General features: G+C 42.0%; 1 protein-coding gene across 1 annotated transcript in view; it reads left to right on the top strand.

Moving 5' to 3' along the window:
* Positions 1 to 15325, top strand: part of Plcl1 (phospholipase C like 1 (inactive)) — a 317598-nt gene that overhangs the window by 4574 nt on the left and 297699 nt on the right. The window lies entirely within an intron of this gene.

Here is a 15325-nt window from a genome sequence, read left to right as displayed (position 1 = left end):
ATGAAGACAGGTGCTAGGAGTGAGGATCTGAGACATACAACAGAGCATCTAAAGGAATGCTTAAAATTGCTGTGGTCCATGCTTCATTAAGGTGTTATCATGACCAGTCTTACATATCTGGTTTTGTGAGCTACAGCCTCAGAGATGCACCTTGGGTACCAGTTGACTCACGATGAACTTATGACTCATCAGAGAGGCAGAGAGAATGTAATTTACATTAAGTGTTGCCTACTATGGCTTAAACACACATTTCCTATTTCAGGCATTTCATATTCTTCCAGTGAGTCCTTTGATGTAAGGGAGGTACAGAGAGACCTATTTCGTGATAGAGTCTGGATTCAAAGCTATGTCTGCTGAGCATCTGCAGTTGTGTTATCATGCATGTCCTCAGATGTAGTAAGCTCACAATTCAACAGTTTCTAGGTTAGAAACAGGCTGAATGCACGGGGACTCAGAACCTTGGGCTGTGAGGTGATTTGCTTCTTCTGTGCCTTCCATCTCCAGTTTAGAACATCTGGAGCTCTGTGGTTCAGGAAGGGAGTAACAGCCCTTCCCGCCTGGCCCATGCTATGTGTGAAAAAAAGCAGCTTGGCTGGTGTCATATTGGCTAATGGAACTCACAACTCTTTTGTGGTGTCAGTTTTGAAGCTCATTTTTGTTTTACACTAGGCCCATTAATTTCCTGTGTCTCTAAAATGACAATGGAACTTTGAGAATAATTGTGTTTTCTTTAGATTGATACATAGAGGGACCAGATACCTGGTACACTGAATACATATTATTATAGGGAGTGAGATGAAGAGGATTTCAATTGGAACTCTGAACACATTTTTATAAACAGTTATAATATGAAATGAAATATGATTACAAACTACTTAAACAACTGCAGGCATGCCAGAGTTATATATGCTTAGTTTAGCTTGGGAATTAATCATCATGTAGAGTTCTTTTTTAAAATTTTTTTATATTAACGACAGTTTATTCACTTTGTATCCCAGCTGTAGCCCCCTCCCTTATTCCCTCCCAATCCCATCCTCCCTTCCTCATCTCCTCCCTTGCTCCTCTCCAAGTCCACTGATAGGGGAGGTCCTCCTCCCCTTGCATCTGACCCGAGCTTATCAGGTCTCACAGGACTGGCTGCTTTGTCCTCCTTTGTGGCCTGGCAAGGCTGCCCACCCCCTCAGGGGGAGGTGGTCAAAGAGCCAGCCACTTAGTTCATGTCAGAGACAGTCCTTGTTCCCATTACTAGGAAACCCACTTGGATATTGACCTGCCATGGGCTACATCTGAGCAGGGGTTCTAGGTTATATCCATGAATGGTCCTTGGTTGGAGTATCAGTCTCAGAAAAGACTCCTGGACCCAGATTTTTTGGTTCTGTTGCTCCTTGTGGTGCTCCAGTCCCCTCCAGGTCTTACTGTTTCCCCCTTCTTTCATAAGATTCCCTGCACTCTGCCCAGAGTTTGGTTATGAGTCTCAGCATCTGCTTTGATACACTGTTGGGTAGAGTTTTTCAGAGGCCCTCTGTGGTAGGCTCCTGTCCTGTTTCTTGTTTTCTCCTTTTTCCAATGTCCATCCTTTTAGTCTTTCTAAGTGAGGATTGATCATCTTACCCAGGAGGGTCCTCCTTTTTGCTTGGTTTCTTTAGGTATACAGGTTTGTGTAGGTTTATCCTATATTATGTCTAGTATCCACTTATACGTGAGTGTATACCACATCACGTAGATTTCCTTTCCTTTACTCATATGCTGGCTAGTCTTGACCTCAACTGAGAAAATGCCACTTTAAGATGGTACTATAAATTTCTGAATGATGGGGGAGGGCCCAGCTCATTGTGGGTGGTGCCATCCTTGGGCTGGTAGCCCTAGGTTCTATAGGAAAGCAGGCTGAGCAGGCCATGAGGAATAAGACAGTAAGCACCACCCTTCTGTGGCCTCTGCGTCAGCTCCTGTGTCAAGGTTCCTGCTCTGTGTGAGTTCCTGTCCACATAGGATTAACAGTGCTGTGGGAGCTTAAGCTGAATAAACCCTTTCCTCCCCAAGTTGCTTTGGTCATGGTGTTTCATCACAGCAATCTTAACCCTGAGACAACCTTTAAATAACAAACTGAAGACGCAATTTAAAAACAAAACAGAACCTGACTGCCCATGGAGCTGACCAGCCTTTGCTGCTAGGATAGTTGTTAGCATGCCATGGCATTTGGAGCTTCAGATGGGCTCCCGCTCCGTGAAGCATGAACCAGCTGAACATGAGGCACTGAACCTCTTAGGTGGCTTTGTCTTAACTGTACCAACAGCTTCAGTCGGAATGCTTACTTTCTCTGAAATTGTCATAGAAGTATGATCACATTTCACCTCAGGAGTGGTTTCATATTTCAGTGCTTTCCTGGTGTGACTTTTAATAGCACTTCTTGAGAGAATGAAGAATAAAACCCTGGGTAAAATGCCTTGTTATATTTTGATGAAAGGTTTCAGAAGTGCCTGTTAATCAGTGTTTGCTATAATTCTTAGAATTTATATATTTGCACCCCTCCTTGTTTGGAGACTATATTAAGGTTTAAAGAATATAATACAATTACACAGCCATTGAGGGGTTAACCACATACTGTGGTTACCCCTGGATAGTTGTCCCAACCATTCCCTTTTATAATGAAGAAAACAGGCAGTTAAATTTTGTATAGTAAAATGTCAGTTGAACATTTACTGTCAAATAACACCTCAGGCACAGCAGGGCATTATGAAGAAACATCCGAAGACAGCCTGGTGCTTCTGAATGCTAGAGCAACTGATCAGGCAGTGAGTGGCCAGGGAGAAGCTCAATGAAGCTCTCTGCATCTGTGTTCAGCCTTAGTAACAGTGACTATTAAAAGAATTCCACATTCAAGCCGAATGCCCAAATTGCCATAGTCATAGCATTGTATATGTAAAAAGAATCCATCTTTACATGACTACAGGAGGCTCAGGGGCACAGTGACTTTTTGAGCTTTCCTTTGTCATATCACCATTGAATGAACCACTGGTTATAAGAGGAGGAGAGAGAGTCATTGAATTGGATTCTCAGCATAAATCTAAGGTAATAATACATCAATAAGTATTTTTTTGTCGTAAAATCTGTCAGCTTTGCAAAGTATTGTGTTTTTATAAGTGTTTTCACTATGGACTACAAGGCTTGTTTGGAGTTTTATTGAATGTATTCACATCTGCATCCCAGTTCATCTTTATACTCCTGTTCTTGCAATGGACTACAACAAAACTTACTATAATTAGTGACTATAATTATTAGCATGTAACTATACTAATAATAACAATAATAATAACCAAGGGACAACTTCTGTAGCATTTTTTATTGTTGAAGTATTGGCCTGACGAAGCTTGGGAAGTCTTGTGGAAGTGTTGGGAGAAAGATTGAGGGAGCCGGGAGGTCAAGGATACCACAAGAAGACCTACAGAGTAAAGTAACCTGGGCCCATGTAGACTCACAGAGCCTGAACCATCAACCAAAGAGCATGCCTAGGCTATGCCTAGGCCCCCTACACATATGTAGCAGATGTGCAGCTTGTTCTTCATATGGATTCCCCAACAATAGGAGCACAGCTATCTCTGACTCTGTTACCTGCCTTTGGATCCGTGTCCCATAGTTAGGCTGCTTTGTCTGGCCTCATTGGGAGAGGATGCAGTTGGTCCTGCTGCCAGGGTGGGTTGGTACCCATGGGGAGGCCTCTTCTTTTCTGAGAAGGAGGGAGGTGAATGAGGGAGTGGAAGGTATGAGTGTGGGACTGGGAGGAGAGGAGGGAGGGGGCTTGGATCAGGCTTTAAAGTAAGTAAATGAATTAATTAAAAAAGTATTGGCCTGGGCAATGTATTGTAGCAGACACCAATAGCAGTGAGATCTAGTATGACAAAAAGTGTTAAAATTGTCTCTTAGATTTAAAATTGAGTTTACTTGCAGTTTTGTTTGTAATGTCTTGTGAGGGTGTGTTTAAAAGAGGGTATTATCTGCTTTATTTTGAGCAGTAGCATTTTAACTCACCTTATTTGTGATCTGTTTAGCATTACTTTGAGAAAAGCAGGATTACATATGTGAGCATAAAAGAGCCATTATTTATGTCATCATTATTACTCTAGGGAGAACAATTTTGAAAACAATCCATTCCAAGCATTAAACTAAACTGTTGGGAAACTAAACTGTTTTTCAGTGTTTTTGAGTTTGTATTTATAAATAATGAAAGTGAGCAGCTTTTTCCTTCTTTTTATTGTAGCATCAGGGACGCAGCTTAGGGTTTCAACCATTGAGCTATATGTCACAGCCCTAGGGTGTAACTATTATAGGCATGGAGATCACGTTTGTCCTTAACTGCACAACTTTGTATTAAAAGTTCAAAATACCTTTGAGAGATAACATCTGTTTTGTTCATTCTTTTATGTTGACCTTTCTCAGGAGCCTTTTAAAATATGCTAATTCTGGATGAAGCACTGACTAAGCCCAGAAAGTATGCCCAAGTTAGCAAGCTAGTGTTTTTCTCATGGTATAAGGCTGCGATGCAGTGACAGTTTGGGGAACTAGAGATATTCAGGGTCAAAGCACTGCTCCACGTGAGGCCATGGGAGCTTAATGCACAGAGAAGACAAAGAGAGACCAAAGAACACTTTATGCTTAGTGGAGACCAACATTATATTGTGGACCCGGACCCAACCTTGTTGTGGGCAGTTTTCCCTAACCTAAGTGATTTCGAACCAAAGCAGGTGAGGAGCCTACATGATTAGAGCCACACACTCTCTCCTGCCTAACAGCTTAGGTGTGAGATCCTCAGGTACACACTGAAGTCAGAGGAGCCATGGCCTTCCACGGCTCAGAATGGGGTAGGGACAGGCCCCGCCTATGGGCCCTCTTCTCTTTCAGTCCATCTTGAGTGTTGGGTTGAACACATGTGCCCAGATATCTTTGTCCATTGGGATGCCACCTTACAAAGTACTGTCCACCCAGCATCCTTACACTTGTATTTTCTTTATTTTTATTATTAGTTACATTTTATTAACTCTGTATGCCAGTTGTATCCCTCTCCCTCATTCCCTCCCAACCCTACCCTCCCTCTCTCATTTCCTCTCTACCCCTTTCCAAGTCTATTGATAGGGGAGGACCTCCTTCCCTTTCATCTTACCCTGTTTTATCAGGTATCTTCAGGACTGGCTGCAAAGTCCTCCTCTGTGGCCTAGCAGGGCTGCTCCTCCCTTGGGGTGGGGGTGTCAAAGAGCCAGCCATTGAGTTCATGTCAGAAATAGTCCCTGTTCCCTCTTACTAGGGAAACCCACTTGGTTACTGAGCTACCACGGGCTACATCCGAGCAGAGGTTCTAGGTTATATCCATGCATGGGTCCTTGGTTGGAGAAACAGTCTAATATAAGACCCCTGTGCCCAGATATATTTGGTCCTTGTGAAACTCCTATCCTCTCCACGTCACACAATGGAATACTACTCAGCAATAAAAAACGAGGAAATCATAAAATTTACAGGCAAATGGTGGGATCTAGAAAAGATCATTCTGAGTGAGGTATCCCAGAAGGAGAAAGACACACATGGTATATACTTACTTATATAAACATATAAGATATGATAAACATAATGAAATCTATTCACCTAAAGAAGATAAACAAGAAAGAAGACCCAGGGTAAGATGATCAATCCTTACTTAGAAAAACAAATGGGAGGTGCATTGGACATAGGAGAAAACAAGTAACAGGACAGGAGCCTACCACAGAGGGCCTCTGAAGGATTCTACCTAGCAGTGTATCAAAGCAGATACTAAGACTCATAACCAACCTTCAGCAGAGTGCAGGGAATCATGTGAAAGAAGGGGGAATATTTTCTTATTTATTGATCATGAATGAATTTTGGAAAGGGGGATAGAAGACCTGCTGTAATGGAGTGGAACCTTTTGCTCTCTCTAGAGGATTTCACACAAGACACAAAGTCAATTTTAGCTTTCGGTCAAGCTCAGTTTTGAGATATTTTGGAGTTATTGATTCCAAATCATAATTAAATAGTACATATTTAGAAACCCTATCAATAATTAAAGTTTTCTTTTTCTTTTTAATATAATTGCCCAAACACAGCAATATTTTAAATAAGTTATTCTACTGAGAAAAATTTCTATAATAATAATAATAATAATAATAATAATAATAATAGAAAATACTTATATTTGTTCTTTGAGTCTGGCATTTGTTTTGAGCACTTAATGTGTGTCAAGTAATTTAGTTATCACAATAAGCATATGGAAGGGTCGCTATTATCATATCAGTGTTTACAGATGAGATGTTGAGTGACTTTTCCGAGGTCTCACATAACTAACAAGTTCAGAGCCAGGGAAAGAGCTCAAACTTTTACAGAGCTCCACCTGCCTCTGCCTCCACCTGCCAAGTGCTTGGACTAAGGGTGTGTGCCACCACTCCTGACTGCTTCAACTCTTTTTGCTACATGTCTCCTAGATAATATTGATTAAACCTTAGCTGGTAGGCATGAAATAGCAGGTTTAAAAAAGATTTTACCTCTGGGCACTGGTGACGCACACCTTTAGTCCCAGCACTTGGGAGGCAAAGGCAGGTCCATCTCTGTGAGTTCGAGGCCAGCCTGGATCTAAAGAGTGAGTTTCAGGACAGCTAGGGCTACACAGAGAAACCCTGTCTTGAAAAAAAAATGTTGTTAACCTTGTATACTAAGTTCAAGACAAGCGAAGAAGAAAACATTCTGTAAACAGTTTTGGAGATTCTCTTTGGGATTATTTAGACACATTTTTCTCCCTCAGTTTTATAACTGTTCACACCAAATGTTGATTTTATATTAACATTGTATTCCATTTTTTCCTTGAAGATACTGGGCCTCCTGGAAGTATAGTTTTGTCTCTTGACAAAAGTTAGCATTTAGCAGTAGTTTATGATACATCTTTAGAATAAATTATACATGCTAAAGACAGGCTATTACTTATTGCAAACTGATACGATATTTTATAGTTTGATAGTTTTTTCTTCTATCAATAAATCAGTAAGGAGTGTCTGAGTTCCCAATCGATGGAGACTGCTATTTTCTTAATAAGTGACTATGTCAGAGTATAATTGACATTTCCTCTTCTGATCTCTGGGAAAGGTGTAGGACCCTCACCCAGGAGGAACTTAATGATATTAGATGAATTTATTAAAGTGGAAGTCTGTCCGGTCACTTAATGCTTTTTGTTTTGGTAGAGAAATTCCCAAGTCATTGAGTAGGAAAGCCGGACATAAGAGTATGTTGTAACTGTGTCTTTGTGTTTACTTTATTGTATTGGAGGTAATTGTTCCACTGCACAGAGACTAGGTGCTGGGGCAAAATGGTAACAAAATGTTTGTTCCCATCATTCGCAGATTGCGCAGCTGTCAAAAGACTAGTCAGTTCTGTTGTCCAGACAACTGTGTCAGCTGTAGCTATCTATCTACCTGCCGCTATATTGGATTTCTGAAAAGACACGTGACGAGTTCTCCAGAGAGCTCCCCCTCAGTGCCACATTTGCACAGTGACATAGTTGGTTACATTCTCTTAAAGCAGATTAAAGATTTTATTTTCCTAAAAGGGCTTCCAAGCAAACATCTGAAACTTAGAAAAATATTTTAAACTAATATTTTCTGACATGCTGCTAGTATGAGGTCAAGCCAGTCTTGCAATAAATGCATTTGTGTTTTTTAGAGACATTAGAAATCAGCATCAGGCAGCCTTTTTTTTTTTTTTTTTTTTTTGAGACAAGGTCTCACTGTGTAGCCCTGGCTATCCTGGAAGTTGCTGTGTAGACCAAGCTGGTCTTAAAATCACAGAGATGTACCTGCCTCTCCCTCTTGACAAGTGGGATTAAAGGCAAGTGTCACCACACACTGCCCAATGGGTAACCTTTGATTCACGGTTTTCCACCTCATAGTGGGGTGTGGTCTGCGTTCAAAGGCACGTTCCTTAGAAACATGACCAGACCAGCAATGGAAGTCAACGCAGCAGTGGGAAGTCATTCAGTGGTTACACTTTGCCAGCATTGAGGATGACAAGAGGTGCTGGAGGAGCCTGGGTCAAGTGGACTGAAGAAAAGGCACAGGGTTCCTTTCCTAGCTTCACTGTGCAGACCCGGAAATTTGGAAAATTAATTTCTTACGGATTTCGATAGCTTTTGGTTCTTTGTAGTACATACTAGCATCTCATGTTAACGCATTTATCTTTAAAACGTCTTAAAATTTTTTATTTTGTTTATTATTGATACTTGTGGTATGTGTGTGTGTCGGTGTGTGTGCACGCATGTGCAGGTATGTGTATGCCACAGTGCATGTACAGAGGCCAGAGGACAGCTTTTCTCTTTTAATTGTGGGTTCTGGGAATTGAATTTAAATCCTCAGCCCTGAATGGCAAACGCTTCCACCCGCTGACCTGTTTCACGGACAAACATAGCATCACATTCAGCAACAGCTATTTGAATTTAGAGATCTCTGGGAGGGTATTAGAATGTTGGTGGGGAGGCTTGGCATTAAAAATAGAAGCGTTGTCTGCTTTTCTAGTTTTTAGTCCCAGCTCTAGGAAATGCCAAAATGAGTCTTCATGGATGCACCCTCAGCATGGCAGTTTAAACAATACGGAGGACTGGGTTTGGGCAAACAGGTCACCATACAATTTGCTGTAGCAGGAGAGAAATATGTGCTGGTTAGCCACTGCAGTTTAAGTTAAAAGGTTTGAGAAGTGCGAAATGCACAATTCTCATTGTGTTCAGTTGAGTTCCCCAGGCCGTTTTCCTGAGTCCGCCTTCACTCTTGCTCCTCCTGTTACTCCTTCCTGCAGGCTGTATGTAGAACTGGGAGAGAGATGGTTTTGGAAAGAAAGCGTGGCTCCCAAGAAGAGCTTATTTCTTCCTTTCACTTCTTAAGGGGAAATGGCTTATGAATCTTGTGAGGTAGGAAGAGAAAGGGCTTATAGATGATTTGTTTTACCCAAGTAAGCATTCACATTAAAAAATAAAGTGTTAGCCAGGTGGTGGTGGTGAATGTCTTTATTCCCAACACTCAGGAGGCACAGGAGGGCATATCCCTCAGTTCGAGGCCAGCCTGGTTTAGAGAGTGAATTCCAGGACAGCCAAGAAACCCGTAGAAAACCCGGGTCTCTACACAGAGAAACCTAGTCTCAAAAAACCAACCAATCAACCTACCAAACCACCAGAAAAGCCAAATCGTGATGCAACCTGTCTGTACCCCATTGTTGGGAATATGGTGGTGGAGGCAAGTAGATATTGGGGTGTATTGGCCAATCAACTTCAGCAAACTAATGAGCTTCTGGTACAGTGAGAGGCTCTGCCTCAAAACATAAGGTGAGGAGTCATGAAGACACCTGGACTCAACCTCTGACCTCTACGTGCACATATGTGATAGATCTCTCTCTTTCTCTCTCTCTCTCTCTCTCTCTCTCTCTGGTTTTTCAAGACAGGGGTTCTCTGTGTAGCCCTGGCTATCCTGGGCTTGCTTTGTAGACCAGGCTGGCCTCAAACTCACAGAGATCCACCTGCCTCTGCCTCCCTGAGTGCTGGGGTTACAGGCATATGGCACCATGCCTGGCTTAAATGATGGTTTTTGAGTGTAAGATGTGGTAACGTTGTGGGCTTACAATGGCCTACCTTTCCACCAAGTTCCCCTATAAGCCTTGGCTGATGCTCATATCTCCTCTGAGTTACTAGACTGCCAGCGTCCTTGAAGCTGTTCCTGATATTGAGAAAGGGGGCGCTAGATTATGTCAAGGACTCTCATTACCCCATCCGAAGTGCCTCCACTTGGATAAAGGAGGCCTGGTGAGAACAAGGTGTTGAATGAGATGTTCTCCATAGCCTCCAGTGTTTGACTAGTTGGCCACCAGTTGGTGGAGCTATTTTGGGTAGGTTTAGGTGTGTGGCTTTGCTTGGGGAAGTAGGTCGCTGGGGGTGGACCTTGAGACTTCAAGAAGCGGTGCGTCAGTCTTAGTGCATTTTCTGCTTCCCATTTACTGTCTAAGATACAAGTTCCTTGCTTTCTGCTCTAGCTACCACGCCTGACTGCTGCCATGCTGCCCTGCCATGATGGTAATGGACTCTTATCTCTCTGGAACCGTAAGCCCAAATAAACCCTTCTATCTATAAGTTGCCTTTGTCATGGTGTTTTATCACAGCATTAGAGCCCTAACTTGTCACGACACCTGGGTAGGGGCTAATGAGGAATGATGGAAGAAAGACAAGACCCACAGGACATTTCTTAAGAACAGACAGCCCCACAGAGAACATTATGAGTCTGTCTTACAAAGAGCCAAAACCAGTAGTTCTGGGATGTTGTAAAGATCAGAGGAAGCCAACCCAGTGGTCTTGAAATGTCTCCCTGAGTTCCATCCTCTGAGATGACCTGAGCTTTTCCTAGTCTCCCTTCAGCACCATCCTCAAAAGGAAGTGTAGGAGGAAGAGAAAAGGAGAAGTGGGCGGAGTAGGCTCCTGCACCAGCGGCTACAACCAACATCCACAAGAGTACCTTGAACTAAACATCAAGTTGAAGCTTTAAAAGGAACTAGACTGAGTTTTAAGGACTTGAAAGGGCCCTGTAGTGACAGACATAGATAGAAACATGGAATCTGATGGAGGCATTGTGATAACTGGGGTAAAGATGTTCTAGTGCGGGCAGCTAGGGGACAGTAACACATGTGCACCCCAGCAGCCCAAGGCCTCTCAGTTAACCAGTTGCACTATTATAGACTATTATAGACTTGGAGATCTGGATAGGGACTTAGCGATCACTCTCAAAATCTGTCCCTTTGTTTATGAAGTGTGGATGTCTGCCACCCATCCCCCTTATTCCTGCAAAGAAACATTAGATTATTTGTAACAATCAAACAACTGAATTATAATTATATGTGATATTATAGGTAGATGGTAGAAGTTTCTTTCAAGCACTTCATATTATTGACTAATGGGCACTAACGTTGTCAAGTTCTCTTGTCACCCCAGTTCTCCCAAGGCTCTGGCAAGATGTAACTGTCATTTCTACCTCACCGATGAGAATGTCAAGCTTCTGACAGCTCATGAAACTTGTTCTAGGTCTGATGGCTATTAAATAATAATGGTAGGGACATAGGGAAAAAATCTGTCTTGCAATATTTTTTGACCCCAATATCCTAAAATCCAAACCAACCAAGCAAACAACAAATCCACAAAATTAAAGATTTTTTTTAACATGGCTGGAATGTGACCAGTAGGGAAAATGTTCAAAATGGTTCAACTTGCATTATTTTCTTTTTTTAAAAATTATTTTAATTTTTATTAATTACTGTTTATTCCCTTTGTGTCCCCCCTGTACCTCCCTCCTTCGTCCCCTCCCAATTCCACCCTCTCTCCTTCTTCCCCACGTGTACCTCTCCCCAAGTCCACTGATAAGGGAGGTCCTCCTCCCCTTCCCTCTGATCCTAGTCTATCAGGTCTTATCAGGAGTGGCTGCATTATCTTCCTCTGTGGCCTGGTAAGGCTGCTCCCCCCTCAGTGGACGGTGACCAAAGAGTAGGCCAATCAATTCATGTCAGAGACAGTCCCTGTCCCCATTACTAGGGAACCCACTTGGACACTGAGCTGTCATGGGCTACCTCTGTGCAGGGGTTCCAGCCGTCTCCATGAGTGGTCCTTGGCTGGAGTATCAGCCTCAGAAAAGACCTCTGTACCCATATTATTTGGATGTGTTGCCATCCTTGTGGAGCTCCTGTCTTCTCCAGGTCTTACTATCTCCCACTTCTTTCATAAGATTCCCTGAACTCTGCCCAAAGTTTGGTTATGAGTCTCAGCAGCATTTTCTTTAGATTAGCAATCGTCACCGCTTAGCCCAGGGTCTATAGGTTACTTAATTTGGAAGTCACAGAGATATAGAAATCACCAGTGGGACTAGGAAATTGGAAAAACTCATGTGTTAGAAATGCTGAGTAAGCTGGGTGTGGTAGCACACACCTGTAATTCCGGTACTCCAGGAGGCAGAGGCAGGATCTCTGTGAGTTCAAGGCCAGCCTGGTCTACACAGCCAAGGCTACACAGAGAAACCCTGTTGCAAAACACCAATACACACACACACACACACACACACACACACGCGCGCGCGCGCGCGCGCGCACACACACGTAAATGCAGAGTATTGGTTTCATATTGCAGTTTTAACAAAATACTGCAATCTCAGTGCCTTACAACTGTGTGCATTCATTTCTCACATTTCTAGAGTCATTGAGTACCTGTATGCATTGCAGTATAATGGATTTCCAGCCTATACAGCAATTCAAAATATTAAAACGTGAACAAAATCCAGGTTCCTCAGTTTTACTGCTGTAGTGTGATTTGCATGTAAACTCACATCACCAAAAGTCAAGTTTTCATTTGTGTGAAGATTGTTAGATGCTCAAAGAGAAAAGCGCTTTCGTCACTGACATTGGACATGTCAGCTGCAAGTGTTGAGGGCTGAGTGGCATTAACTAAGATAAAATGTTGGAACATAATTTAAAATTTTCTATATATAGATATTATATATTTATTTACATAAAATGAAGACTTTGTGCTGGACTTTTCTTCTGTTCTGAACTTTGGGAAGAATCTGGAGGAAGCCCAACTGTGATTTAAGTTCTTTACTGGCAATTGATCATAATGTGGCTTATATACTGCTAGATTGTATTTCAAAATTATGTCAGATAGATATAGACTGCCAGTGCATGTAACCAGTGAATTAGATAACCCAGACAAGAACAATATAGGAATTCTTGAGTGACTGCCATGCGCCGAGCACCGTGTGAAAGAAATCAGCAGCAGCTCTCCTGGGAGAGTCACTGGAGATCGTCTTACAGTTGGTTACATTAGGGCTGGGACTTCCCTAGCTGCTGCAGAAATCGCTCCACATGCATGAGATTGGCTCTCACCATCAGAGACCTCCCTCTCTCATGAGTAAGCTAACCTTTTAACGCTGCTTTTGTTGCCTAGAAATTTCCTTATGCTGAGCCCAAATCGGACACATTTCCTAGACAGTCCGATTTCCACCTTTAGGAAGCATACTTCCCCCACATTCTAGACATCATTTAAGTACTTTGTGTGTTAAAGTAAATATTTTTTTTACTATTCTCTAATCACTTCATAGATCGATCTCACTGATTAACAGACAGGTTAAATAACATTCTTAGATTCGTGCCATAATTTAATGGCTTGTTCTGATTTGTCTGTGTTTCGTGTTTCTAGCCCATAGCATCAGTTGCTATGCTAGAGCTGCTCTGATCCACCATCTGTTCTCCATCCTCTCTTCTTTTTTGTAGATTCTGTATCAGGAGAATTTTTCTTCTGGGGAAGAAGTTACTATCCCACTGACATGTTTAGCAGACTTGTATTTGTATTTGAGAAAAAATGCTTTTGAATTTGAGAAGATTTGAGAAATTGACCAAAGACATGCTTGGTCTGACAGTTGGATTCTATTTAATGTGTTAGGCCATTGTGCTTTTCTTAAATAGGGAAGTGATTGTTAAAAAATATAGGTGAGAAAAAGAAGATTCTCTTAACCCTAAGAAACAATGTAAGATGAATTAGGGATGCCTAGAAGTTCCTCAAATTAGGTGCTAGGTTCAGGAGGTGATACACACTGCCATTAAAGACTAGGAGTGGGCAAGACGGACTGCATGCTGATGTCATCCAGCTGTGTGAAGCTGCATATGGTGTTTATTCTCTTTTGCTTTCAGCTTTGGCTCTGCAGCTGAACCTACCTTCCAGGGCTCTTGAGGGCATCAAACAAGAGATCAGGAAGCCGACTTTGTTAGGTAGTAACAATTTTGTCAATAGATACTTTGTCAAAAAAGACTCTGTTTTGAAGGATGGGCTATCAGGCCTTTGTAGACATAGAAGGAATCAGGAAACAAGAATAATTCTTAAGATTTTGATGGAGGGCTTTGAGAAGAAGGGTCCCTTTGAGACATGGAGCACCTCCCATGTTTGGGCTGTTAGGTTATAACTTGACGGGGCTGTGTGGTTCCCTCTCTGGTGTGAGAGGAACTTCATTGTCTGCTTGTGGTTTCTGAGATTGCAGACATGGTCACCGTTGGTGTTTCTGCGACCATTCTCACAGCACTGTAAAACTCAATGCAGTCATAAAACTTTTCATTCCTTTAAAAAAGTTCTGTGAACCAACTAGCTCATTCTTGAAAAACAGTTGTACGGTTTTACTAGAGATAGTTAAAAAAAAAGTATTTTTCAATTTCCTTAAATTCTAGAGTGAAGAAGTTTTAAATTTATTATTGATCCCTTATTTGGCAAAGGAACTTTAAATACAGTTTGATGCAGTGCTAGGATCAGCTTTGATTAATCTTGTCTAAAATTTCATTTTAATGAACAGTATAGAATACAATCCTTTCCTGCTTCAGTTGATTGAAACTTTAGAAAAGCACTTACCATCTTCTGATGGAATGGCCTCTTTAGTAACTTAGCTGATTATACCTTAGAATTCAACTGCTTCAACTGCATCTTTGAATTTTGCTTTTGGTAAAACAACAAAAGGCCTCTGCTAGTTCAGACTCCTTTTCACTCTCCAAATTTGTGCTCATTTTAGTAAAGTTTGTGCCTGTTTACAAAATGTGAACGAAAACTTGAATATTATAAAACAATGTCTATTGCAGTTAATTTAAAGGTAATGGTCTAATAAAGTTTATTATTAGCCTTATAATTATTACAGTGGTATTATTTAACCTGCTGTCACAGTCAATAAAAGACACAGACACCTGATAGGTTTTAGAATAGCCTTCTTTCACATGGGCATGGCAGATATTAACCCTCTAAACTATCCTTATCCCTTCTAAGCCCCCATCCCAGGCCATCTGCTTTAATCATTCCTCTCTGGACTATCTCCCATCCCTAATCCTGAAATACTTTCTAACATTCTTCGTCTGGGCCAATGTCTTCTATCCACATCGTGTGCTTCTGCCCACGCTAGCCCATGGCGATGTCTTTCCTTCCTCCTCCTCCAGTCCTCATCTTCTTCCCTAGATCCTTCTGTCCCCAAAGCCCTGGAACCTTAGCCATGCCTACTACCTTCTGCCCTGCCCAAGTGTAGGCCTTTTAATCAGTCAATCGGGGATAATTGGGGAATATTGCTTGTCATCACATGGGTTCAGGAGATGGTTCAACATTAATAACAATGCCCATGGCAGGATGGTAACCAGATCTCAAGGCACTGAAACCAGCATTTGAATACATAGCGCCAGACTAGCCCCCAACAAATGTCTGGCTTAGGCTTTCAGCGGTGTGCTGAGCCCAGGATCCTTTCAC

This window comes from Psammomys obesus, unplaced genomic scaffold (genome assembly GCF_907164565.1).
Source record: "Psammomys obesus unplaced genomic scaffold, mPsaObe1.curated_primary_1811, whole genome shotgun sequence".
Taxonomy (NCBI): Eukaryota; Metazoa; Chordata; class Mammalia; order Rodentia; family Muridae; genus Psammomys; species Psammomys obesus.
Note: the sequence above shows the minus strand (reverse complement) of the source record. Positions and strands in the feature narration are given on the sequence as shown.